The following is a 27,427-nucleotide window of genomic DNA, read 5'->3' as shown; positions in this document are numbered from 1 at the left end:
TGTGATTTTAACATAATAGCATGGGTAAATAAGTGAAAATATAGCAAAAAAGGGTAACGAAAATAGGTGGAAAGATGGGCGAATTTGGTACCCAACATCTCCCCCCAACCAGCCTACTGCATGTCCTCATGCAGCCCTCCGCTTTTGAAAATCTGGATTCCATAGACTGTATGATAGATGGAGCTGGGCAAGATCATATTCTACAACCATTTCTGTCCCTGGAACTTTAAACCCATCCGAGAGGATGACTTCCTTCCACCAATCCATTGAGACATCATAGGCTGGAGTATATTCATCTGTAGGTAACCAAAAAATAAGGAACTTGAACCGGAGCCCCTTCCATCAGGACACACATGTCTGGACACATGCCACATACCTAGGCACCCTATTAAGTGTACGTGCAAAATTTGGTGCCCTAAAAGGTTCTCTTTCAGGGACGGCTTTTGGTGACATCATCCATCTCCTCTGACAGCGACTGAGGGCCTCTTTCTGAAATGTGGTAAGTTGATTGACACAAATATCAAGACCCCATTTTTGTGTTCTCACCATTCTATCTCTATTTTCCCCAATCCCTAGAAAGGTCCTATGCTTATTAAACATATTGTCTGACCTCTCATGCTTTGCTCTCACTATAAATGGCTTGGTAACCTGATTGGATTCAAAGGTGTTACTAATGTTCTGCCAATGAATTTGGTTAAAAGCATAAGAGGTGAGGGCCCTCAAATGAATGTCCCCCACATACAGGACTAGGTTGAAGTCTCTGTCCATCTGTAGTAAGTACCCATGCAAGTACAATTCACACATCAGATGTTGTGTGGGTACATCATGACTCATCAAAATCTAGAGGAATTGCACATCGTCCTCCATCTCATAGTTGACCTCATTTTTAACACTTTCCATGCAGAATAATAGAAAACGTTCATGCAGAAATAGAGAATAACAAGAATTAGGGGGATGACATGCCATAACTTCTTGCACCAACTTGAACATCTGCTCTTTTTCGGCCTTCAACTCTACCTATTTCTTCTCTAGCTATTCTATATTAAGTTGTTGTTTTGCCTGCCACAATCTCAACACATCCATACACTCCACATATCCAAAAATTGTCATGGAGGCCCTTCCCTCAGTCCTTTTGACTTCATTTTTTGATTGGGCCGTAGTAGACTTCCATGACTAAATTTCAGCCATCAAGGCATACTCCCGATCTTCAAACAATTGCTCAATCAGGTCTGTCTGAGTGTCGGTAGAGGACATGACTATCTAGTATGTTTGGATTTCTACATCAACCCAGATAGTCTTGGCCTTTCTAGCTTGTCGTTTTTGCTTCCTTAACTGTTTCTGCATTTTATTCACCTTCTTCCTTAGCTTCCTCACTTCCATTTTAAGCCGCATGATCTCCTTGCACTGCAGTTGGTACTTCTGTTTCATTTGAAGCCTTCACTGCTCGCACAGCTCTATCCATTCTTGTTTGACCAATATTTCCTCGACCAGAGGCAGATCCCCCAAAACATCTTCTACTGTGTTGACTGGGGAATTCTTCTACCCTAGTTTCTCTTCGCGCTCAACAACCCCCTCGTCTGGTTGTATCGTTGGCTCAATCGTCGGGACCATTTCTCTTGGTCCCTCCTCTTTGCCAACAACAATCTCCTCTTTGTGCAAACGCACTGCAGCTGGCAAAGTGTTGGTGGGACATTCTCCCGCTACTGTGTCTCTTGGAATTCTTTCCAGTTCTCTAGCTTCTAGATTTTCTCTCCTCTGCTCCAGGGCACCCACCACCTGAGTGGCTTCCAATGTGTCATTTTGTGGCCTCTGTAACAAATTCAGAGCCACCCAGAGTACAACATCTTCTTTTTCTCCCCATTGAGAGGAATGAGTTACCCTCACTCCTATTGGAATCAAGGTGGAGAATGGGGACTGGGGTGCATCTTCTACAATTGGCCCCATAGTTGACACTGGTTCTTGTGGTACAGTTTCAACCTCGCACCCTCGCTCTTCTGCTGGATCCTCGATGAGTCCCACAGTTTGCTCAACTCCAGGCCCTTCTGGTCCTTGTCCTTCCTCCTCTCTAAATTCCATGGTGGCAGGGGATCCCTATGGGGTTCCTTCAGTCACCATCTCAACTGGTCCACCCATGCTGGTCTGTTGTGGGTCTGCTGTAGTGTCCTCTTGCTCAGCTGGTTTCACGGTTGAAGCTCGTTCTTGTGGTATAGCCTCATCCGTGGTACTGGCAAACCTCTCTATATCAGCCCCTATGTCTACCACTATCTCCATACTTTCTGCTTGGTCTTGGGGAGCTACCTCATCCCCCAATTCCTCTGTCTCCATTTCCATCTCCTCTAGTTCCTCCTGATCGACATAGTCATCTTCGATAGGGTCTTCCTCCATGGCTTCAGGTTCTTTTGCCCTATGGCTATAGCAGCTACTATTTGTTGCTCCATGGAGTCCTGAAACGCCTCCAATGGAATCGAGATCTGTCCAATGGCGTGCATTATCAGTAGCCGCACCAACCCATGATGCGTAGTGACTTCCAGTACCTGTTGAGCCCCCGTGAGCTGAATGCGCCATTAGATGAAGGCTCCTTAGCAGGAAGTAGAGGACATTTATGGGGAAAGCCTCTACCTGTGGAAATCGCAGATGGGCTAATATGCGGAGGTGATATCTGAAAATTGTGGAGTATCAGCCCTCGCATGTCATATATTTGATGACAAATTTTGCTACTTCTCCCCATGGATATGGTAGCGAATTCTTGTCGTACCCCCTGCCTTTCTACTCTATCGTCTCTCCGGCTTGAAGGAAGGCCTCGGGGAATTTTGGAAGGGGAGTTCTCCTTACAAACCATCATTCCCCAACCTGCGGAATCTCAGTGACCTTCGCAACAATTTCTTCTATTACGGGAATCACTACTCCACGCACTTGCGAGCCTTATTCCCCCAAATTCTGTACGAATTCCACTGTCAATTCTTCATCAAATCCCCTTAACCTGTCAAAATATACATTCCACCCTATGTTTTGAAAGCCCTGCCAAACCTCTCGATTACTCCAGACTACCCTTGTGCTCTCTGGTTCATGACAGATTGATCGACCACGCATCGTTGCGAAGGTGGAAATAGCATGTCGATTGTAGTCGGCTGGCAGGGCAAAGTGATATGTTTCCAAACCATTAGAGGTTGAAATAAAGTCATGGCTGATTTGGGAAAGATGGGACAAACAATACTAGTACGAGCGGGAGTAATGGAAGATCCAGTACTGGTACGTATGGGAGTAATGGCAAATCCAGTACTGGTATGTTCAGATATCATGGAAAGTTAGGGTGGTACAGAGGTGTACTTGGAAAATTAAATGTGGCACGCGGGGAGGATGACCGATATGACCTGGTGGTATGAATCTACATCCCAAGGTCTTTTTTTTTAAATGATTACGGCATACTGCCATCATCATATTCGGTTGAGCGGAATTATGTGCACTAAATGATTTTCATGGTACGCCATCATTTCTTATGACGATTCCCTCCCTAACTTTAATGATGGCCGTCCTTGGCACGTTTATTTGTCCTTTTTGGAATATTTAATTAAATCCATAAAAGGACAGATATGTACCTGCAGACTTACCTGACAGAGTGACAACATAATGTATAGCAGCAGCTTGAGTGGTAGCATAGTGATCAATGGCAAGAGTGAGTAACAGCTGCTCTGAAGTAGCGGAACAGTGAGTAACAGCTGCTCTAAAGTAGCAAAATAGTGAGTAGCAGCAATAGTGAGTAATGGCAGTTTTTTAGAGTAACAGTAGTTACGACAGTTACGGAGTAACAATAGTTACAGAGTAACAACAGCTACGGTGTAATGACAATTGCGAAGTAATGGTAGCTACAATGTAACAACAGTTGCGGAGTAATAGCAGCTATAGTATAACGACAGTTGCAGAGTAACGGTAGCTATGGTGTAATGGTAGTTGTGGAGTAACAACAACTATGGTGTAACGACAGTTGAAGAGTAATGGCAGCTATAGTGTAACGGAAGTTGCAGTGTAACGGAAATTTCGGAGTAACAGCAGCTACGGTTTAAGGGCAGTTGTTATAGACATTTTTGTGCCTTACAGCTTTGAGCATGAAATGTCCATAATCCAAGGGATCCAAAGTCCCTAAAGATGTTGTTACAACTCCTAAAGAAACAAGGTCAACCAATGACAGCTTCTCCCAGAAGTTCTCCACCAAAAACCACTCAGAACTAGTCAAATCAGGATCAATTCAGAAGCTCCACTAGCTGCCTGAGTTGCAAAGCACCCAAATACACTGGCTAGGTGCGTTGCAACACACTTGAATGCACTACCCAGGTGCGTTGAGTGGGAAATGACAAGTGGCAGAGTCATTCAACGAGGTGGAAAGACCATGGAAGCTTCCAGAATCTTCTCCAATGACACTTGCCTCACTGAATTCAACCAAGTGATGAGTAAGAGGCTCTTAGTCTCCAAGTGGAAGAAAGAACTGACAGAGAGAAGCCACAAGTCAAAACATAAGCTGACTCATCCTCTCTGCTTACATCTATATATGGATCCCTCATCCCAGAGATCCAGAGGCTGGAATTTGGTACTTTGCAGAGAATTGCTGTTGGTTTGAGATTGAGATTAGTACATTGGGTGATTTATGCTTTGTTGGAGGAGAGGAAGGGATTCCTTTGCTGGGAGGTAGATGCTGGATCAGGACTCACTTGGTTGTATCTCCTCTTGGACTTTCTTATCATATCAATAAAATTATTTGAGTTTCTCCTACATGCTGTGTATCAATGATGTTTTGTTATATTTGCATGTTTAGCTTAATCTGATCCTGAGCTGTTTATGAATGTATATCGATATCTTCGTGTAGTTTCTCTCTCTTGTGATCTTGCAGGAATTCGGTGAAGCTGGGCCGGTAAGGGAGCAGGGAGCTGGGAGCTATTGGAGAGAGGAGCGATTGGATCAACAAACTAGCGAAAGACACAGGTTAGTTGCATCTTTCCTCTTCATTTACATTTCATAAAGAAGAATACTCAAGTAGTTTTCCTTGTTTGTTGCTAAGGCACTATCACACCTTAGAGTGGGATAGGGGTGTTCTGAATAGATACTTTTCCCAACAACAAATTGGCGACTCCACTGGGGAACGTATCTAGTTAGTTTATTTGTGTTTCTATTGTTGTTCTTCTCATAAACTCAGGAGTGCTGAATCGAACTGCATTTGCCATTTACAAATGCAAAGTAGAGATCTGCTACTCTAGTCCATTCACTGGGCCTGTTTATGATCTGAACAACTGATCCACAAATGCTCTAACAGCCCTTTGTGATAGCTCTTAGTCCTCCTTTAAATCATCCTTCTAATTGTACCTTATTGATAGCTTTTATCCAGCCAAAAACCTCAGATCAAACTGCAAACCGTGACCCAGAACCCGGAGACAATTCTCGTTTCTGCTTCAACGCAGGTTCTGTGAAGAGACTCTGCATTTCAACGCAGGTCCCGAGAGGGCTACCTGCGCTGCAATTCAGTTTCTCTGTGCAACAAGTGCGCTGATCAGCCTTTTCCCTGTGCAGCTGTGGTTCTTTGCATCCTTGTGTTCAGTTTTATCTCTGTTTTTTGCAGCCTGTTATCAGTGTGTGTACCTATCTGAAAACCCCTTTTCTCTGCCTTAATTCCGCCTCAGTTGTATAAAAGAAACTGTATTTGTTTTTGTGTATTTGTTACATCATTTGCAGTTTCCCATTACAAAAGTAAACTAGTCATACTGTCACCCTTAGATCTAGACCTGTCGTAAGTGTCATTTTGATCTTAGGAGTAAATTTGTTTGCTGTTGACAGTTGATTGCGCTTTTAATTTTGTCTTTTGGTTTGAATTTGTGAATTTCTAGTGTCGAAACAAGTGTTTAATTCAAAATCATAAAGTGTCGTAATCGTCTTTTTGATTTCGAAAAGAAACTTGTTTGTGTTTTCACTTGAAATCGAATTCAAATTTGTACAACAGCTTTCTTTTTAGGCATCAATATTAAGAAAGTGAAAACAAATACATGCACATGTGCATTTGCATATTGATAGTTTGTATGGTTTGATTTAGGAAAAGTGCATTCACAATGTGCTCTATGCTCTTTGAGAAAAGATTGTCTTTCTTTTCCCCTTGTAGCTAGGATTTTCATTGTTGAAAAGAGATAAAAGCTTGCTTATCATCTTTAGACTGTATTTAGGAATTGTATCTACATCTCGTGGTGATCCAAAAAGGCAAACTTCTAAGAAAGATCAACCTAAAATAAATTGAATGAACTTAACAACACATTGGAACTTAACGCACAACATAAAGGTCTAGGCTAGAGACATGTTTCGGCGTCGTAAAACCTGGTGACTATCGATCTCACTGATGGTTGGGTGATTCCTCCTGAGAGATGATAAGTGCCAGTACGGATTGTGCTCCCACGTATCGTCGAGTATATATTGGGAGACCCCTATAGGCATAAAACCTTTATCCATAGGAAGCCGTGTCGGCTGCCCTACTGATCGCAATGCACTGAACACAGCATTCGGGAAGATTGACCGCCCGTACCCTAAAAAGTATTCTGCGGTTTTGCGAAAGGTTTGGCACACCCTCTACCTAGATCTCCAGAGCAGTCCCTTTCGTTCCTTTTTAGACTTCTTAACGGAAAAGGTCCATCTGAGCACTTGTCACTTCAGGCTCATTAAAAATCGAAGGAGACTAGAGTCATCTCTTGCTTTTTCTCGACTCTTTAAAATTGAAAAAGCAAGTTGTGTCCAAGCGTCGTTAAAATTTATTTTAAACGGAATAATCATCACCTTTCCCTCGTTGATCTTCGAAGTTAGTCTCCCTTCATCACAAATTCTTGTAGAATCGCTAAGAAATCTTTTGGATAGACTAGATATGTCTGAACAACCGTCGACATCTAGGACTGTGTCATCCGACACAGCAGCATCAGAACCTCTTGCTGCTACTCCAACAATGTTCGCCGGTATACCATCTGTCCCGGCAAGTTATCAACAACAAGTCGGAGTCCAATCAGGGATGACGACATGGTTAGTTCCTGTTCCTTCATCCGGATTATCATCTGGTATTTCTTATGTTGAAACTCAACAAACCGATCCAATGTGTCTTCAAAGGCCAATTTATCCTTTAAGTACTGGATTTCCACCATATGGAGGGCAGTATGCCTTTTCATTGTTCCCTCCCGGAGAACAACCATATGAGAGTTTACAACAAAGTTTAGGTCAAACTGGAATTACATCCAGCGGTTGGGTACCAATACTGCATCAGCAACCAAGGGTTGTATATTCAATACAACCAGTCCACCCTGTGTCGAATATTCCCACTATACCTACTTTGGTGGCTGCGTCGCAAGTACAAGAGCTACCTGTTGTATGTCAACCCCAAGTTTCTGAGGTTGCAATACAACAGCCTCTTGTATCAACGACTCAATCACCACCTCAGGTTAGTGCCTCCTCATCTGGAGCGACTCAGGCTCAAACAGGTAATATGACTCATCATCTTGGTCAATCATCCAGTATTGGGCAACAGCAAATGGTCCAACAACCATTGTCGGCTCAATCTCAACAAATGCCATTCCAGCTATCATATCAAGGACCTGAGCAACAAGCCTTTGTAAGTAATGGGCAACTGCATTCCCAAAGCGATTATCAACAACCATATTATAATGGCTGTGCCCATCAACCTTGTCAAAGTTGCCAGCATCAAATACATTATGCTGGTATGCAAAGACCCACTGCTCAGGCGATTCCATCTTATCCTGGGTATGCTTCGCCTAACCTGAATCAACAGTTGCCCTTTGTAGCAACTCTAGAATTACCAGATCTAAACCGGTTGACGAATGATCCAATTGCTTATGCCCCTTGGTGGCCAGCGATTCCGCATAAACTTCCGTTAGATATTCCTAAATTTAATGGAAATCCAGGTGAAGATCCATCGAATCATGTGATGAACTTTCATCTGTGGTGTTCATCAAACACCCTGAATGATGATTCGATAAGACTTCGCCTTTTTCAGAGGACGTTAACGGGTCCAGCGGCAAAATGGTATATTGAATTGCCTAGAGCTTCATTCCACAACTTCAGTACCTTAGCCACGACTTTCTTAACCCATTTTCAATTACCGATAAGGTACGAAACGGGAACGGAACTCCTAACCAACTTCAAACAGACAACGGGCACTCACATATCTGATCATATACATGAGTGGCGACGTCGTCGTAGGATGGTAAAAACGTACGTTCCAGATCAGCTATTAGCTGAATGGTTTATCAAATCCTTACTTCCTACAATCACAGAAGATGTGGCAAAGGGGGGAGTCGTAACGGAAGAGCAAGTCATCGCTCGTGCGCAATATCTGGACTTGGTCTATACTCAGTCTGGCACGCTATACGACAAAATACCAGACGCCCCTAAACCGGAATTCTCAATTCCACCTCCTCGTAAATCAAACAATGACTCTCACGCCGGCGATGGCGTGATTGGCACAACAGACATGAAATCGACAAAGGCTACATCTAAAAAGGCCCGTAAGATTTCTAGTCAAAATGCAAATGAGGAACTTCTTGCCTCGAAAGTAAATGCCGTGTCGACTGACAAGGGCAAACAACTGAAGCAACCAGGGGGCAAGAAGAAAAAGAAAGGGAGAAAAAGGAAGCAGGATGAGTCATCTCTTGGAAAGCCTTCTGCAAACCCTTCTGGGCAAAGGAAACCCCCTACAGGGTGTCATATATGCGATGAGGATCATCAGACGAGAGATTGTGCACATAAAGCTGAAGTTAAGAAACTCTTTAAGAGTTCAAAACCCTCAGCAGTATTGACTGATCCGTTTCCAAACCCGGGGACCAAACTGGTTGCTAATCAAAATACTTCCCGATCCCAAGTGCTTATGTTGTCTGTCTCAAAGCAGCAAAATGACGCTTTGACAAGGAATAAAGATTACGGGAATCCACAGCTATCGAATAACAAGGCTAATGAACAACCTAGTAGTTCGATGACAACTTTATCCGAAGTTGTGCCACCCATCATTCCTGAACAAATGATAAAGTCGCCAAAGGGAATAGTACACAAATCGACATTTAATCCTCGTGCAAAAATAACACAGAATTATAATATAATAGAGGACCTGGCCCAATCGTTGTCCGCTATGTCGACACTTGAGGTACTGCAAAATTGCCCCTCCCAAGAGCAAGCTTTATTATCAGCAATAGGTGGGATTGGCCCAATGGATTCCAATCTTGTGGCCTTTGATCATAAAGGATATGACCCTAAGTTACCAGCTCAACTAGCTTTCCTTATTCAAGTGAAAGCCCTCAACAAAACTGTTCATCGAACAATTATTGATGAGGGGGAATCTACGTGTATTATGTCGATGAGTTGCTGGAAAAATTTAGGCTCACCACCCTTGTCGAGATCGTCAACGACGTTAAAAGAATTTGATGGACGATCTTACACTCCATACGGGATTTTAAGTAACTTGCAAGTTGAACTAGGGGGCAAAATAGTAGAAGTTGATGTTGAAGTAATCGACGGAAACCTCGATTACAACATCCTACTGGGAAGGCTCTGGATATATGCTATGGCTGCTATTGTGTCGACCTATTTTAAGAAGATTGCATTTCCCTTCCAAGGAGGAATTACAATCGTCGACCAACAAACATTTCTCCCCAACAGATCACAAGTTACGGGAAGCATTCCAATGATCCATGGAAGCAATCATTCGCTTCAAAATATTGGAGTAGGCCTCCTAAAAGACCCTGCCTTAATGGGTACTTTTGCCCTGCCGCCTCCGAGTAAGCTGGCGGAAGTGGCCACGGTGGAAACTTGCAATATGAAATCTTCTATATCTAATGGATTCGGAAGATTCCTAAAGATTTTGTCAGCATGGATCATCGCCCTAATAGAAATATTGTAGAAATCAATTTTCTTCGCCTGGGGGGGCAAACCCAAATCAACGCTCATCAAGCGTTTGGATAGATAGGTCTAAAGAATATGGTACCCCTTCAGATCCTTGGTCACAAGTGCATGTCACCGACAAAGGAATTGTCCAATCAATGGTAATTGACGGGGCACAATGGAATGATTCCCACCATTGTTCCCTTCTCCCGGATTGTGGAGAAGACACTCAAGATGACCTTTATCATCCTTCAGTTTTTGATTTTCTATCAAATACTGTAAATACAGTGGATTATGAGGATAGTTCTTTTACTGTGTCAACCTCAGTAAAAAATGAAACAAATCCCCTTTCCAAGTCTCAAAGGTAAACCTTCATTCCAACCACCGAGTTGAATGCAATGAAGCTTGGGGGGCATGCACCTCGATTTGAGTTATTATGTTGGGGGCATGCAAACTTATCGAGCAGTTTTAGCACATAGTTCATGCTCGTTAAAAAATAAACATAAGATCGAGCAGTTTTAGCACATAGTTCATGCTCATTAAAAAATAAACATAAGATCGAGCAAGTGTTTCAACCAGCGTTTAAGCTCGTTAAAAAATGAACTATCCTCCGGTAAATAACCACCGTGAATGTAACATTATCAGCCATTAAAGCCTTGGTCGTGTTTGCACCGTCACCTCCACTTTTCCACTGGCCGATCATTCACCTCCATTTGATTTTTTACCCATTTTGAGGAACAGCTGCGAAGAGTGATTTCACTAGCCATCCTTGTGACACTGCCGTGCTTGGAAAATTCCAACCCTTACCTGGAATCAGCTGCTACCCATTTTATCACTCGTTCCTCAAAAGACGAGTCTTCTTTAAGCTCTTTTCATCTGACTCGTAAAATATGAAAAGATTGCCGAGTTTTGGCCTTCCAGCTCGTTAAAGCGACCGGAAGTGCTATCCCTCCTCTAGATTTTAATCTTTTTGGACCTGAGGGATTATTGCACAAAAAGATTGAGCGCTTGTTTGTTCGGCTCGTTAAAACTATCGAAAATTCATCCCTTCTATATTGTTTTATACTTTTTCGGACTTAAGGGATTAGATGACGAAAAAGGACTTTCGGAGTTAACTTTACGTACCTTTTCAGACTCTCTAAAAATGAAAAGGACCGAGTTATCTTTGTCGTTAGACTCGTTAAAAAGATTAATAGCGACAAACTTGTCTTTAGACGAGAACGAGTTTCACTATCGCTAGGCTCGTTAAAACATAGCGATGGGTTTGCCCGAAGGGTAAATTATAGAACAAGCATATGTTATCCTCCTCAAGCTTGACAAAAATAAAGAGGTACTGGTCAGCAATGACTGGGGAAAAATTGGGAAGAAACTCAAAGAACCTTTATTGGTAGCAAGTCGCTCTTGAACATGACACTTCCACTCCATGCCTAAGTCGGGTTGGGTTGTTTCATTCATCGGTCACATCACCATGGTGTCGCCATACCATCCACCTTTGGGGTAAATGCTACCAATCCATCATATAAGTGTCGCCGATATGTTCAAGAGAAGTCATCCAGAGAAGTCACCCGTGTCCCATCCACGACCATACATTATACTTCATTATTTCATGACCGCCACCCTGAACCATATATCATCAGATCGTTTTCACCTCCATCAAAATCATTTGCTCCGTTCCATGTCATCGATGTGGGATTCATTAAGGCCTTCCTTTGATGGATTGCTTCTTGTCGACATCAGCTCATTATCCAAGAATTTGATATAGGAACACCCCCTTCAGTACTTTGAAGCTTGCATGCCTCAATGGCAAGTTTCTCACTTCCGGCGACAGGTATACATCAATGACCTTCGACCGAAAGATTTTGCGTGGTGTTCGACGCCAAGTCCTTTATTCACACCATGTGGATTGTACTACAGTACCTTGAGGGTCATTATCATTATCGGTGATTCCTCTCGCGCTTGTTAACAGTTTACATCATTGACTGGTAATCAAGCGATGTCTTTCCATGTTCGACTTCAAAACATTTCTCACATGGATCGACTTGTACTTAGAGTGAAGATCGGACGAGATTGAAGACCCCGGATCTAGTTTCATCCATCCGAGCTGCAATATATATTCAGGAAAAATAAAGACATTGACATGTACAACATTGCAGAACAGATAATCATCCTACCAAAAGGATGATGATTTCATCAGGATCATTAGTCTACCATCAGACGATTGTCTGTCCTATGTACATAAAAATGAATTTATAAAGCTGAGGATGGGAATTCCCGCCTCAGCTAGATCATGAAAACAGTATGAAAAATAATGTATTGTATTGTATCTTATTACAGGTCTCCTCCCGGCATTGAAAGAACTTCAGATCCTCCTAATAAAGCATTTCACCCGATAAACGGCCTCATACTTTAGGGGGCAACTATTATAGAAATTTTTGTGCCTTACCTCTTTGAGCATGAAATGTCCATAATCCAAGGGATCCAAAGTCCCTAAAGATGTTGTTACAGCTCCTAAAGGAACAAGGTCAACCAATGACAGCTTCTCCCAGAAGTTCTCCACCAAAAACCACTCAGAACTAGTCAAATCAGGATCAATTCAGAAGCTCCACTAGCTGCCTGCGTTGCAAAGCACCCAAATACACTGGCTAGGTGCATTGCAACGCACTTGAATGCACTACCCAGGTGCGTTGAGCGGGAAATGACAAGTGGCAGAGTCATTCAACGAGGTGGAAAGACCATGGAAGCTTCCAGAATCTTCTTTAATGACACTTGCCTCACTGAATTCGACCAAGTGATGAGTAAGAGGCTCTCAGTCTCCAAGTGGAAGCAAGAACTGACAGAGAGAAGCCACAAGTCAAAACATAAGCTGACTCATCCTCTCTGCTTACATCTATATATGGATCCCTCATCCCAGAGATCCAAAGGCTGGAATTTGGTACTTTGCAGAGAATTGATGTTGGTTTGAGATTGAGATTAGTACATTGGGTGATTTATGCTTTGTTGGAGGAGAGGAAGGGATTCCTTTGCTGGGAGGTAGATACTGGATCGGGACTCACTTGGTTGTATCTCCTCTTGGACTTTCTTATCATATCAATAAAATTATTTGAGTTTCTCCTACATGCTGTGTATCAATGATGTTTTGTTATATTTGCATGTTTAGCTTAATCTGATCCTGAGCTGTTTATGAATGTATATCTATATCTTTGTGTAGTTTCTCTCTCTTGTGATCTTGCAGGAATTCGGTGAAGCTGGGCCGGTAAGGAAGCAGGGAGCTGGGAGCTATTGGAGAGAGGAGCGATTGGATCAACAAACTAGTGAAAGACACAAGTTAGTTGCATCTTTCCTCTTCATTTACATTTCATAAAGAAGAATACTCAAGTAGTTTTCCTTGTTTGTTTCTAAGGCACTATCACACCTTAGAGTGGGATAGGGGCGTTCTGAATAGATACTTTTCCCAACAACAGCAGTTGCGGAGTAACGGCAGTTATGGTGTAATGGCAGTTGCGGAGTAACGACAGCTACGATGTAATGACAGTTGTGGAGTAATGACAGCTACAGGGTAACGACAGTTATGGAGTAACAATAGCTATGGTGTAACAACAGTTATGGAGTAACAGCAGCTACGATGTAACAACAGTTATGGAGTAATAGCATCTACAGTGTAACAATAGTTATGGAGTAACAACAGCTACAGTGTAACAGCAGTTAAAATGACAGCGCTGGTGTTACCTTTCTCCTTGCCATATTTCTTCGTTGTTCCTGCAAAAGACAAACAAGCAATACATACATACATACATACATACATACATACATACATACATACATATATATATATATATACATATGTACATATATACATATATATATATACATACATATATATATATATATATATGTATATATATTATTTTTTTTTTTAATTTTTAATTTTTTTTTTTTTTAGAATAGAGTGAGGTTGTCTTGTTTTCCAATGACCATTAAATTAGATGAAGCCGAAATATTTTTAACAAAAGCATCTTTAGAGGCTGGACAGTGATATAATTTAATATGGTATCCATTTACTAGGAACGAAATATGGTTTTCATCTATTGTACTTAGTCTAACCATTCCATTGTCAAACACTGCGTCCACCTGATATGGGCCCATCCAGTGAGTGCAGAGGTTGCCCTTGAAATCTTTAAATCTAGAGTCATATAATAATTCCCAGTCCCCCTCCTGAAGCACCTTGGTTTTGATGAATTTACCGTGCCATTTCATTCTCTGCTGTTGAACAATAGTAATTCTCTAGACAGCCACTGCTCGAATCTCGTCCAATTCATTCAACTATTCCAGTCGGTGTTTCTAGGCTTCTGATAAATCTAGGCCTACTTCCAGAGCTGTTCTAAGTGTACTGATCTCAAATTCCACCAGAAATAAGGGGGATTTTACATAGACTAATTCATATGGAGAAAACCTTGTTGTATCCCACCATTTCATATTTTATGCCCATAGAGCTTCTGGGAGTTTCTGTGCCCAATCCCGACGATGGATTCCCAGTGTCTTTGTTAAGATATTTTCCAATACCTTATTTGTCCTTTCTACTTATCAATTCACTTGCAAATGATAGGGGGTTGTCACTCCATGTTTGACCCCATATTTATGCATTAACTTTTCTATCATATGGGAAGTAAACTGTGATCCACCGTCTAATACAATCTCTCTTGGAGTCCCATACCTAGAAAAAATTTCTTCAAAGAGGAAGTCTGCCACCACTTTCTCTGTTGCTCTCGTGACTGTCATGGCTTCCACCCATTTCGCTACATAATTGGTGTAGACCAAGATGTAAGCCTTCATATGTGAAGGTGTATTGAAGGGACCAATGAAATCGATGGTCCATTTCTTGAATGGTTCAAGGACTATCTAGGGATGGAGGGGCATTTCATCTACTTTCCCAGGTTGTCCCATCTGTTGACAACTATCACACCTTTGCACATAATCCTGAGCATCAGGGAAGATGGAGGGCCATTAATATCCCATTTGTAGTACTTTATGACCTATTCTTTTGTCTGTAAAGTGTCCCCCATAGGGTCCGTCGTGTGCAGCTTTTAATATCTCGATAATATCATCCCCTGCTACACAACACCGAATCTACTAATCCACCCCCATGTGGAAGAGATATCCTGCCATCCATGAATATCTGGTGGTACTGTGGTGGATGATCTTCCTTTGCTCCTTATAGGATAAGTCACGAGGCACTTTACCTGTAGCCAAATAGTTAGCAATATCGGCATACCATGGAGTGTTAACAGAAACTACAGAAAGATGTTCATCAGGAAAATCATCTTCAATTGGTGTTTCCTTACCATCATGTTCTATCCTAGATAAAAAGTCTACGACCACATTGCCTTTACTTGGTTTATCTACTATAGTGTTATCAAATTCCTATAGCAGTAACAACCATCTTGTAATTCGACCAGGGGTAATAGGTTTGTTCATTAAATACCTGATGGCCGCATGATTAGTGTGCACAAAAGTAGGATACTGGGTGATATAGTGCCGGAACTTGTTGATGGCATAAACGACAGTAAGGAATTCCTTCTTAGTCACTGTGTAGTTTAATTCAGTAGGGGCCAAATTTTTACTAACATAGTAGACTGCGTAAGGCACTTTGTCCTCTTGCTGTCCCAACACTGCACCAATTGTTGTCTGAGAAGCATTTGTTTTAATATGGAACAATAAAGCCCAGTTATGTCCTCTAAGGATCGGAGCACTGCAAACTAACTCCTTAATTCTTGTAAACGCTACATCACAGTCTTTAGTCCACACAAATTCTGAATATTTCATTAGTAATTGAAATAGTGGGTGTGCTACTTTTGCAAAATTTTCTATGAAACGTTTATAATAACCACCACACGTAATGAAATTGTGTACCTATGTGACCATTTTAGGATTTGGAAAGTGCAGAATTACATGTATCTTTGCTGGATCCATTCTGATTCCTTCAGCTGAAAGTAAATGTCCCAAAACGATTCCCTCTTCCATCATCATGTGACATTTCACTGTACTCAGAGAGACATGTGCTTATATACACCTTGCAAGAACTTTTCCAAGATGTTCCAATCCTACCATAAACGAGTCCCCATATGGATTGAAGTCATCCATATAGATCTCAACACTATCATTTATCAAATCGAGGAAGATTCCCAAAATTTCCCTTTGGAATGTTGCTAGAGCATTGCATAGGCCAAAAGGAAGGACCCTGTATGCAAATGTACCCTAGGGGCAAGTGAACGTGGTCTTGTCCTCGTCCTCAGGAGCAATCTGGATCTAGTTATAGCCACTAAACCCATACAGAAAAGAAAAATACTTCTTACCTGCCAATGTGTCTAACACTTGATCAATAAACGGTAAGGGGAAATGATCTTTCTGCATTGCCTTGCTTAGCTCTAAATACTTTATGCAGATCCGCCATTTGCCATTCTTTTTGGGGACCATTATCAGTGGTGATACCCATTGGCTGTCTGAGATTGGGTAAATGAAAGCCAAATCTAGTAACTTCTGAAGTTCTTCTTTTACCACATTCTTCAATGTCGGTTTCATTCTCCTCTATGGTTTCCTTATAGGACGACAATCCTCCTTGATGTATATATGATGGTTGCATAAGTTAGCCAGGATTCCCTTCATATCCGCATAATCCCAGGCAAAGGCCTCCTTATGCTTCCGTAGAACATCTATACGTTTCTCCTTCTAAGATTCTGACAGGTTCAGGTTAATGTTCAAAGTTTTCCCCGGTTCTAATTCCACTTGTACACTTTCATGAGGTGCATCAACAGGTGGTTCCTCTAATCCTTGTTTCCATAGTTTCCTGAGTTTCATAGCTCAGGACAGATTCTAGGATCTGCTGGTTTGATTCTGAAATGGAACAAGGATCATCCATGAAAGAAGTTCTCACATCATCTTCTGACTCCATTTTCAATTCCAAGGCCTGTCTGATAGTGAGGATGGGTCTCACTTCTTCCTCTTCAGTTACATCCTCCACCACAGACAGAGCCTTCTTTCCACTTGCTCACTTTACAGGTGAATTTGGTTCTACAGGTGGATATAACACCAAATTCTTAGCGTTATGCCCATTAGATATGATCATATTCCCTGAGCGGCACCCAATGTAAGTGTCTATAGTAGCCAGCCATGGCCTACCCAAAATTAGGGGATGGCCACCCACTGAAGATTGTGTACGTAGTACCAGGAAGTCTATGGGGTAATGCCATGAATCTATTGAAATTGTCACATCTTCCATCTTTCCTATAGGTTTGACTGTAGATTTGTCTGCTAATTCCAGTAATGTAGGTGTATGCTTTAAATTATGAAATCCCAGCGCATGCATAGTTTCAGTAGTGATGACATTGATGGCAGCTCCCAAGTCTACCAACACATTTGGAAATTCTACCCCATTAATCTATATTGTTAAGATCGGGTTTCCCGGATCTCCATATTTCACTGGCATTGATTTTCCCATCATAAAGTCTGACAACTTTCCCATAACATGTATAGTAAGGGGTTCCTTAATTTTCTTGGCAGGTTTCTTGGAACAATATTCCCTGAGGGTCTTTGCATAGATTGGGACATCCTTCATAGCTTGCAATAAGGGAATTTTAATAAATAAGTCCTGAAATTCTCATAATAAATCAAATTTAGATTGAGGACTTGGTTTACTCATGATTAATCTCTCTAGGTAAGGTGGTTCAGTTCGGTTGACAGGAGGCGTCTGGGTTTTATTGGTTCGCTCTGGCTCTTTACTGACTGGCTCTGTCTCCTTATCTTCACTATCAAACTGTTCAATGATAACTGGAGGAGGTTGGGCATTAACTATCCGACCTGACCATAGATTCATTTCGTACAACTCCGCAATTGAGATACTATACGAAGGCGGGTTAAGAACATCAACTTGATGAGCTCCCTTATTGTTAGGGTTAGGATTAGGCTGCATGGGGAGCTGAGGACAGGTAGGCTAGTTACCAAGAGGCACATTAGAAGGAAATTGGAGTTGATGTTGGGGCATCTATTGTGGCATCTATGGAGAAAACTATCTCAGAGTGGATCCTGGCCAGTTTGGTGCCCAAGAAGAGCCCGTACTGGTTTGGGGGTTCCATTGTTTCCAAGGTGGGTACTAATATTGCGGACAAATGGGAGGGTAAGGCATGGTCTGGGGATTCATATTACAATTATTGAAATACTAAGATGGATCTAGATACATAGCTTGATTCCCCATCAATGGTCGAGGTGGCCATGGCTTCCGAGATCCCATGAGGTACAACTGCTCTGTGTCCTCCCCTGTTCCTTGAAATACTACTTTCAAGCTTGGTAAGGAAGGGCATGAGCTTGTCACATGATTGATCTTACAGATCACACATTCCTCTATAGAATTTAGTGGACATTCCTGGTCCGGATGCTTCTTTCTACACTTCAGGCAGAACACTGCCATAGTCCTATCCAGCTCTAACTACTTTTGTTTTACTTGCAAGGTGTCCATCTATGCTAACAGGGTATTGAGAATGTATATTCTCAGGTTATCCAATAAGTTTCCAATTTCTACTTTTGTCACATCCCCACCAGATCCTTTTCCTAAAAAGACCCCCTACTTGTTTCTCGCAAGCCCGCTTGAGCACTGAATACACAATTTGTAGATATATTCGAACTTCTCCTTGGAGATATCTCCCTTTCCAACAATGTCAAATAACTCCATTGAGTCTCCTCGAAAGGATCAAAGGAGGATAATCTTTAATATTTTCTTATCCAGGTCAGAATGTCCTAACCTCTTTAAGGTGTAGTTGAACCTCTCCACACAATCTTCCAAGCTTTCATCTTCTTTCTGTGTGAATTTGAAGAGTTTCTCCTTAATGTTCTAGGATTTATAGTAATCCTGGTATTTCTCCAAGAAAGCCATCTGTATATCTTCCCATGTAGAAATGGATTTTCCTCCAGGGACCATGAACCATCGCAGAGCCATCCCTTTTAAAGTGGAAGGAAAAATTTTCAGCTTCTAGGCATCTATTGTGTAATCATACCCCCGGCATACTATATCAAACTCAAATAGAAATATGTCGGGATCTTGAGAGATAAGACCATGGAAAGTTGGCAAAGCTGCCAACGGAATAGGCTTTGTAGGTGCAGCAGTTCCCATATCTCCAATAGGGAAATCGATGGTGGAGTTTGTAGGAGCCATGAATATTTTCCAATAATCACTGGGGACCTCAACAGGTTCTACAGAGGATGGCTGAGGATTCTTTGTTAAAGGGATTTGAGCACTTCCCCAGTCCCTTGGTGATGTAAATATCTCCTCAATTCATTCTCCTATGGCCTAATGGCTAAGTCCATCGGCTGGAACTCCCTTCCCTTTACTAGAACAGTCTAATCCTACTGATGCTTTGCTTGCAACTTCCTCCTCTGCTAACACCAGCTCAAGATTCTCTAGATCAGGTCCACTGCTAGATGCTTCCTCCGTAGTTAGAGGGACCTGCTGTGCTGAGTCACCATAGAATGTTGTAGTTGATACAGGCTGTTCCACTGATTGTCCTTCTGACTGCACCCTTCTTGCTGCTGGTCTCACAGCTACACAAGAGGATGCTTTGTATTCGGCCTTTTCTATGATCTCTTATATATAGGTTTTTCTTCCCAGGTCTGGTCTTCTGCCCCTTTTATTGGATTATTTTTCATACAAAATTTGGAATGATGGGGGGTTTCTGTATGAACCTATGATACTTCAATCCTGGAGTAAGGTGTCAAAGGAATATTCCTTCCCCAGGATGAAAGAACTCACAGAAAGAAAGGTATCTATGGCAACCTAGGGTTTCAAGCCTGGAGTAGGGCGTGAAAAGACTCCTCCCTCCCCAGGAACAAGAACTAAAAACAATCAAAACCACAGAAAACCCTAATTTTCCACAGATCTGAAGTAGGGGCAAAAAACGGTCCCTCCCCAGGGTAAAAGCTAAGGATTTCCAGAAAGAAAACATATGCAAGTTAAAGAAAAAAAATTCTAGCTCTAGGCCTAGAGCAAGCCGTCAAAGGACTCCTCCCTCCCAAGGACAAGAGAATGGCCCAAAATAATCAAGAAAACAAAAATGAACAAACAGAAAAATAATTGTGCTCAGGACTTGAAGATGAGTGAGAAAACTCGTTCTCTCCCCAGGACGAGAGATTGACCATCTGGTCAGTCTGAATCATTATTTGCACCTTGTTAGCCTCCCTGGAAATGGTGCCAAAATGTTGGTGTCCAGGTAGGGGTGATTTATCTACCTTATTCCGGCATTAATCTTATCAATCTGGGTGTGTATCCTTTCAAGGCAATGTGCATGGTATATGTAGGGGAAACTGCGCGATCTTTTGCAACAATGGTTTCGTGTTAAGATTCAAAGCATAAACGCAAGATCAAGAAATCAAAAAACTACATAAATAATCATGAAAAATAAATGACTATAGCATCACACATAAACTGATAAATCACACACACACATAAAGACACAACACTTGATCAGAAGAGCAGGCCCAGCTCTCTGATCGGGGCCGCATTAGCCATGAAAAGAATTAGAACAACAAAATGGATGATATTTTATTAATTAGTAATAGAAGTTTACAATGCTAATGGGTGAACCCCCATCCACAGAATCAACTTGCGTTTTATACAAAGCGAGGGAGATTAACAGTTCTCCTGCAAACATAGCAACTGTAGCTACAAAGTTATACATTGTTTGGAACAGTATTAGCGTTAGATGCTTGGAATAGCAGAAAGGCCCAAGAATATTTCAGGGCATCTGTTCTCCAAGCTGTGCAACCTCTTGCTAATCTGTTGTTGCCAGTTCTGTTGCAATGCACCAAGTTGAGGGTTCATGTTCTCATGCTACGGTCAAACACAAGTTTAGTACGCAAATAGATAGACTCCATGCGTTTTACTTCATTAATTAGAATATACCAATAGGAAAGCAAAGGGGGGAATTACCTTGTGATTTTAACATAATGGCATGGGTAAATGAGTGCAAATATAGCAAAAAGGGTAATGAAAATAGGTGGAAATATGGCCCCATTTGGTACCCAATAGCATTCACTCCCCCATCAGTGTGTTAGAGCCTTTCATGCACCTTCCTTGACTTACGACAAGGTCACACCCTTGCTACTAGCCATGACATATTACTTACCTCTGCATGCAACTGGAGTCAAGGCGATACTGTACTACCCACTACTGAGACTCCTACTCGAAACGGTCTGAGGTTTAGTTGGAACTTCTTGCCAGGGAGATCCCCTGACATGTTGGTGGGTCTGACATCATCAACATTTATGGTGCTAGGAGGAGGGCTAGATGAAAATCCATGTCCTCACATCTTGTTTTAAATCTTCACACATCTGTGATGGATATCATTGTAGTTCACACTCAATGATTTCTGTACAATGCACATTCCTTTGAAATCAGGAAGGATTTTTATGATTACTTATTTGAAATCAAGTATGATGGTGAAGGCAAGGTGGCCTGGCCTCAGTGCCTAGATGACTTCCTTGCATTCTTGGGGAATGAGGAAGAGTTTGATGAAGTAGAGGTCATCATGTTGCTTGCATCCACACTTCGTGAATATCCACAATGATGGTGCTGCAATTTGCCTCAATTGCGTGTGTTAGGGTCCTATAATTTTGATAGGATTTCTTTATTATTGCTAATCATTCTGACATTTGATATGGTGTAAATAATATTTAATCTTGCAAATTATTTCCGAAGCGACACCAAGTACTAATATTTGAGGAATTTTTTGCATGAGAGTGTTTGGATTAGATTAGATTGCATGTGTTTTCATTAGAAAGCACTCATAAGAAGCTTTGCAATGGTATATTCTGTGCTAAAATCTGACTCCTGGATTGAAAGATAGGCCAAAATGAAGCTTACACTTCAAAAGCAAATAAAGGCTTGGGGACCATTTCTTCTACAATTTTTTTTTTTGCATTTATCCTTTATTAAAAATTCATTCCCCCCTTTTTATGAACATGCAATATGATTTTATCTCTAAGTCAGAACCCACAAAGTGCCACCTGATTTTCACAAATTCCTATTCATTCATAACTTTAGCCGTAATCCATTATCCATCTATTATCATAATAATTCCCAAACTCTTGCTGTGTTCCCCTTTGTATGTTTTAATATCATAAACCATGTTGAAAGTCCCTTTTTAATATACAACTATCGCATATATTAAAAATTCCAAAAAGCAAAGCTTACACTACCCCTGATGCAATAAACTAAAACCCACTCCCAGAAGCGAAATGGCATAAATCCCAATCTAATAAGATGTTGGGTCTGCCCTGTTCAATCCCACATGTAATACATAGCTGCCTCCTAATGCGATATATTATATGGTGAATTTAAAAGGTTTTTGGGTCATGCTCTGCGGAGAATCCCATATATATAAACACAACCTCTCCCATTGTGACTATAATACGGTACATGCTTGTCTTGGATGTGATTCATTATGTATTATCCTTAAAGAAGCCTTTAGCCTCGATCTCTTAGAAGAGCACTACTAAATGTATTGTATAAGCCCCATCCCTATTATGATTGGGATAAAAAAAGGGTTGCATCTTAAAAAACTCTTCATCTCTCAATGTCCCAAATCAAATCCTCCCAGATGAATGGTAGAGGAAGAATTCAGACCCTCCAGAGCTCCATTTCAAATTATTCGACAGGGGGGTCCGAACTCAATGCTACGTGTCATCCTCTCTAGAATTCAGAACCCCCGCCCCCCCTTTCTCATACATCACCATAGCACCCCCCCACCGAAAAGTAGATTCCTTTGACTTTTCAAACCTAACTCCACCTCCACTTCATCTCTCAGCCCCCATCCACAATGCGCCAACTCAACCATGCATGTCCACTATCCTGAAAGTATATATATTTCCAACAATCCCCAGATGCCACGTGGCCCTTCCTGTGAATTGATTTGTGATTCGAAAGAATCAATCACCCTTTGTTGTAGTTATATTATTATTAAAGATCATTGTCCATTAATATTAATTCCCTAATTTCCCAATATTCTATAAAAGCCAACAATTAAATTAATGTAAAAGGGAAAATGGTTAAAATTTAAATAACAGAAAAAACAACATCAAATGGACAGAGGACAACAAGGACATTATTAGCACGTTCTAAGAAGCCACAAAAGGACAGAGGATAAAAAGATAGACAACATCACATATTCAACACAACAATCATCAAATAGAACACAGTGGAATAGTGGGACAATGAGACACATCTGCCAACATGACAAACAACATTGCTCATTTAAAGGTCTAATCATTACCAGAATGCCCTAAAACAACATCAACACTCAGTTGACTGATATTTTTTATTTAAAAATAGTTTAGTCTATTTTTATAGTTTTAGTAATAAAATCTTGAATTCTGTTTCAATATATTTGTATAGATATTTGTAACAAATCTTTATATTTTCAATCAAGATATTTCGTAATAAACTCATAAATACTTCATCATTTGAATTAAAAGTGGTTGGATTTTGTACAAAATAAAGCTATTGTATATTTTTCAAGCCTCAGTGGGATGATCAGTAAAAAAGGACATCCTTCACATGATTCATGTGTTGGACTATTTGATGAATTGCTTCTCCCACTGCCTATGTGTTTATTCCTTGGTTTCCATACTTATGTGTTCTTAAATCTGTATTATTTTACATAAATTTGATGAAGAGAATTTGTTGAAAAATACACTTTGATTCTGGTTGTAGATAATTTCAATGTTTTCTTCTACTATCATGTTAAAGAATTCTTAATTTCTCTTTAACTTTAATTGAACCTATATATTCTCTTCTATTACACTTCATTTAAATCTAAAGGATCCAGTTAGTTCAGCTACCTTACCCTGTGAAACTCCTTTGAAAATTTGAGACAGATCCATGTTAAGTTTGTAGACTCCATTGCCCAATGACTCTTCCCTTGCTATTCCAACCAAACCAATCATAAACGAAACCTTGTACTTTCATAACTAGCCTAATATCTAAAGCCATCAAAGTTAAATCAAACAGAGAAAGACGTCTATGAAGCTAGTAGTGCTAGATATAAGCTTCCAAAGTGGTTTGTGGTTACCTCTGTGATTGTATTCTATAACCTAGGAAAATCAGAGAATGCTCACATTCTGGTGACCATACTGGGGACCTGAGCATTTCAGATTCCTAAGAAAAGAATATCAAGTTCCAGATCTGATTACTAATGGTGGATAGTGATCACACGTAAGAAGGTTGTATCATTCACCTAGTGACTCCACGTTCACAGTATCCAGATCTCCAAAGTTTTTAGGGTGAATCGACTGTCAAAGAATCCAGATTTCATGGATTCATAGACCAAGTTCCAAGAAACATCAAATCATATTCAGAGAAGGACATGCCTTGTCAACAAAAACATAGGAAGACAACATGCAAAAGTGATGTATTTAGACCTGACTTTAATTCATAATATAGTATTATATTTTGTCAATTGCCTTCTATCTTTTCCTGAAAGTATCTTAAGGATTTTCTTTGGTCTATTAAATCCAAATCAAGATGATGAATTTGCACATGAGCCCCTTTCTATGAATGTATATCCTTCCCTTGAAGTTGCAAGTGCATCTCATCTTAATATTGGTTTCTTCAAACAAGATTCAAATAACAGACATAACCAAACCAATACAAATTCATCTCAAACTTTAGTTATGACCATTGTCCAGTACACATCATTAAATTTTTCATTCCCTTTGCATGAGCTACCGAAGAAATATGATTAGAGGCTACCTCAATTTGATGGTACATGTAATATCACAACAAGGAAACATGTAGACAAAATCATTGACTTCATTAACTTGGAGGAATTCGATCATGAATATGTCAAATTGAGGTTGTTTTCTCAAATCCTTTTAGGAAAATGTAGGAAATGGTATAGAATTTCGATAGCTAGAAGTATTCCTAATTTCCAATAGTTTCAAAGTATTTTCCTTCATTGATGGGAGGTTAAAAGGAACCCTTTTCAGATTATGGATGAGTATTGGAATATAAAAAGGTAGTCCAAAGAGATATTCCAAGATTTCTCAACTAGATTCAATAGTGTTTATGATTCCATACCTCCTTATGTAAAGCCTCCCCCAAGATTTCTATGCTTCATTATCCAAATGGTTTTGATGCTGAGATTTCCTATTATCTCAGAGAAAGAAACCCCACTTTGGAGAACACGGAAAAAAGTGTTATTGATGTGGAAATGAACCTATTGATTAAAATATATAGAATGGAAGCTGAAAGAAGGAAAGTAATTAGAGAGGAGTTTCCTCCTTTATTAAACCTTAAGTTAGAGACATTAATGAAAACCATGTAAAGGTTTATGACCACATTTACTTTGCAAGATAAACCTGTTATCAAGTGCACAACAAAATATTCCTCCATTTCAAGCAGATATGGAAGAAGAAGGAGAGGTTGTGGGTCACATCACCAGAAGTTAGGAACTGGTTGTTTTGTGTATTCATTTGAAAGTAGTTTAGAACAACAACCAATGGAAAGTTATGAGCAAGAGGATGTTAAATTTCTGCAAGTTAAGGAAAACAGTCCCCATGTGTGTGTTACTTATGACAACGGTGAGAAACATGATTAAAATATTGAAACATATGAGCATACATATATTATAGACAATGAACATCAAGAAAACAATGAAAATTATGGTGATTACAACTACTTACCCCTATGATATGCCACATTTCAGGTGTTAAAAGAAAGTCATGATGACCATCACTCTTGGCCTTTATGTTATGCTACATTTGAAGAGTTGAAAGAAAATTATAAGATCACTGATCAAGTGGGAAAGCAAGATGAAATGAGCATAACAGGGCAACAACCTTCTTATATAGATGATGACCCTATTTTGTGTTACATTGGAGACTCCTTTATTCAAAAATCACAGTTATTAATTAACGATGAGATTGAAGATCATATAATCTCTTGGGAACCAATACTTAATACTTTACATCAACCTTGCAAAATTTTATTTGATCATGATATGGATGTGGATTGTCTTTGAAAATTTTCTTCTAGATTTTCAGTTTTTGAAATTTTATTTCAAAGAGAAGATTTTCAAGTTCATATTTTTGAAGATGTATGTGTGGACAATGTATATAGTGAACCCGCACAAGCCAATTTTCAAAGAAAGTCACATGAACATGAACATAATTGCCAACAAATTCTGCCAATCACCTTTTCAATACAAAAGAATTGTATCATCGAGTTTCAAGGAGACGCTGAAGAACAACAAGATGTTTTACATCTTGCAGATGATAAACACAATATTTATAATCTTACATCCCTTGAAAACAAAATGCCAGAAAATTAAAAAAGGGATAGATACTTTTTTGAGGGAGTATATGAGAATTTGTTTTCAGGCATAGTACAACAAAAGTAAATTCTCCATGATTTTGAGGATCCTTTGGAAAACCTATTGGAAACTTTAACAAAACTAAATTATGTGTTGTTTATGGATTATGAAGAAGGCTCTAGTCAGAATTTGAGTTTCCATTTTTGTGTTTATTTTCTATTTCGAGAAATGGAATGCAAGCTTCAAATTATTAGTCATTTGCATGACTGACTACAATGGCATTTTTGTATTATTCGATTCAACATGATTTTCAGCAGTAACGGGTAGGTAGAAGTATGAAAATAATCTCAATTCCCTAAGCATATTTTTCAAGAATTCTTTTTAGTTTCAATTTCATTTTGCAATACAGTTTTTAGTTCAGTGCATATTTCAGATTTTAGTGTGCAGAATGGTTTTGGTTTTAGTTTAAAAGTTTTAGTCACAGAGTTTTTATGATAGAACGTGTTGTAGATTTGGGATCAACCTAATCGATCAAGCTACTAGTCTATGGTGTTCTTAGCATCTCACAAGGAGAATGCCATTCCCAATTGAAGCCATTGTTAGGGTCCTATAATTTTTATAGGATTGCTTGATTATAGCTGATTATTATTATGTTTGAGATGTTGTAAATAATATTTCATCCTACAAATTATTTCCAAAGTGACACCAAGTACTAAGATTTAAGGATAGTTTTTGCATGACAATGTTTGGATCAGATCAGACTACATGTGATTTTATCAGAAAGCGCTTAGAAGCAACTTTCCAACGGTATATCCTACGCTCAAATTCGACTCTTGGATTGAAAGATAGGCCAGAATGAAGCTTGCATTTCAAAAGAAGATAAAGGCTTGGGGACTGTTTCCTCTACAGTTTTAAATTGTATTTGCATTTATCATTTATTAAAAAATCATTCCCCCCTTTTTATGAGCATGCAATAGGATTTTAACTCTAAGTCAGGACCCGCAAAGCACCAAACTATTTTCACAAACTCCTATTCATTCATAACTCTAGTCGTAATCCATTATCCCTCTGTTATCATAATAATTCCCAAACTCTAGCCGTGTTCCCCTTTGTATATTTTAATATCATAAACCATGTCAAAAATACCTTTTTAATATATAACTATCACATATATTAAA

This window comes from Pinus tabuliformis, chromosome 6 (assembly GCF_031772625.1).
Source record: "Pinus tabuliformis cultivar Carrire ecotype Pingquan chromosome 6, CPIR1, whole genome shotgun sequence".
Lineage (NCBI taxonomy): Eukaryota > Viridiplantae > Streptophyta > Pinopsida > Pinales > Pinaceae > Pinus > Pinus tabuliformis.
Note: the sequence above shows the minus strand (reverse complement) of the source record.